Source organism: Podarcis liolepis (assembly GCF_965112155.1).
Source record: "Podarcis liolepis genome assembly, chromosome: Z".
Lineage (NCBI taxonomy): Eukaryota > Metazoa > Chordata > Lepidosauria > Squamata > Lacertidae > Podarcis > Podarcis liolepis.
The window spans coordinates 22820190-22822856 of NC_139570.1; positions in this window are offsets into that span (position 1 = coordinate 22820190).

Here is a 2667-nt window from a genome sequence, read left to right on the forward strand (position 1 = left end):
AAGCACATGGAACCTATTAGCTCAAGAGCGCATGGCCATTCCCTGTTGTTTGTGCACTCTCTGACATGTGCTTCTTTTTAAAAGCACTGCAGCCAATGTCTTCAGCATCTCTTACATAAGTGGGCTTGCCAGCCTAAGAAAATTTCATTCAATTATACTGTTTTCATAACCGTCAGGGGAACCGTGATCAGTTCTGTCATGTTATTTTAGAGTGTTGCATCTGAAGATAACAAAACCTCATGCTCGGTCCAAAGACTTTGGGTATTCAGAATGCTTTGATACCAAAGCAATTCAAGAGAATGTACTTTTATTTGTTTGTTTGTTTGTTTGTTTTTCTCTCTCTTTTTGTCCCAAAACTTTGAAAGATAAGAGTTTTGTTTTTCTTGTTTCATTTCCTTCCATTAATAAACTTCCAGATAAGTTTATTGTCTGGTAGTTTGTCATTTTAGATGCAAAGAAGTGAAAAAGAAAAGGCATAGTTCTTACACTCCATCCCTGATCCTTTAAAGCTGCTCTTGATTATTTGCTCCAAAATACAGGTTTTCCCATCTTCTTCAAGTAACAGATAAACTACTTATTTACTTGAAACAAAGGTAACAATGAAAATAAATAAACAAGCCCCTATACTTTTTGAGCATCTGTGATCTCCATCAGTAGGTTTTTTTTAGTTTTTGTTTTTTAAAGTTTAATTCTTCAGTTTAGTCAGAGCTGAGGGAGCTTTCCAGATGTGGCTGAACAACATTTCCCATCATCCTTGATCACTGGCCAAGCTGGCTGGAGCTGACAGATGCTGAAGTCCAATATTTGGAGGCCACAAGTCACCCAGTCTTGCTATAATCTCACTGCTGCATCTGATGAAATGGGCTCTCATCCACAAAAATATGTATGCCATTATAAAATTTGTTACTCTTTCTAACACACTGCAAGGCTCTTCATTATTTTCACACTATGTTACAGAAAAACCTGACTGGAGCCCCTCCTCCCCTCCATGTGAGGAGACATTCTATAAATCTTGCTTCCTAATGTTAAGTTGTGGGTGAACATATCAGAGGACACAGCGATTCTTCAAACAGCTCTTGTTTATTCACAGGCCAGAACAGAACTGAACTGAAGGGTTCAGTCAGCCTACTTTTATAGAGCTCCAGTACAACGTAACTGTAACAATTTTCTAAAACTATCTAATCACTGAACGTCACTTTCGATCCCTTATTTGCATAACTATCTACAGTATCCCCCTGCTGGCCCAGGGTGAGAACTTCAGTACATAACACCTAACATGACTGATTGGTTGCTGCCCAGAATCACTTTGAAGGTCCCTGCTTTGATTTAGGGTGCTCCAGAGAGAGCCTGCTTCAGTTTGGACAGCCAGTCCAAAGCTACAGCCTTTCCCCACAAGTAGAAACTGAGTTCCACAGCACTCTCTCCACATGTGATTCCTAGCAACCTCTAAGAAGAAGCACGAGGGCTGAAGATGTGAAAAACTTCATTTCTACTTTGACCATGTCAATCTGACCGGTTTAGGGGAATTCCTGTGGAACTGAGCCTACTGTGATAAACAATATACCTCCTAAATCCCACTGAAAGGAAAGTCTAGATAGTTAACAGTGAAGGCTTACACAGACCATTGCAAAGGGGCAGGCATGAGATTACATGGGTGGGATGGGCAATGGGATTTCCCCATAGTGATTCTTTGGTGTTAACCAACTCACACTGTATCAGTAGCATGTGATCACTGTAAAAATGCAAGGGGGAAGTTGGAGGAATGGCAATGTTGGTGCAGTACAGGTATAGTATTGTAAGGGCATAGGGAGCCTGGAAAGAAAGAAAGAAAGAAAGAAAGAAAGAAAGAAAGAAAGAAAGAAAGAAAGAAAGAAAGAAAATGAAAGAAAGCATTGTGCTTTAATGGTGAAGGTTATACATGCTCAGGATTCTAATTGTGTGGGGAATCAACAAAGGTAGAGTTGATTCCTGCTGCATAAGTTTGGCTCAAATATATGGACAACTCCAGCGATGGGCTGTCAGGAATGTGATCGAGGCAGCATAGCCCCTGAACAGTGTTAGAGATGGATTAGAAACTCAATTCAGTTTGCCTTTCAAGGTGAACTCACCCAATCAACAATTTCCAAAACAATATACAAGGTGAAACACTGCCACCCTTTGAAATTTGCACTTTTCCAAGTTTTGCAATATGGTTCTCCAATCAAATAATGTCCACAAAAATGCATATACAAGGGTAAAGTGTGCATAGCAATATATTAGTGAAAGCAGCATATAAAAAATGGAAATTATGGGAAATTAATCAAATTAAGGGAAATTGCCTAGCATATGCATGTTTGCAAAGCAATGATGCAAGTTTGCAAAGCAATGTTGCATGCAACAATGCATATATTAGGAGAAATTTGCACTGAAATTCTGCTTAATTTTCAGGAGGATTTTTTTTTAATGCAAACTTATATGGAAATGTGGAGAATTGAATTTAAGACTGGAGGAATGAGAAACAGACTGCAGCTGAAATTGACGGATTCATCCATCCCTACAGAACATACACACCTGTTATCTACCCACATGCAGTTACAATCATGTGAGAGGGAATAGGTGATGTGTCTGGGACCCTCTGTGGTGCAATGGGTCAATGCATCCTGCTGTTAACCAGAAGGTTGGTACTTC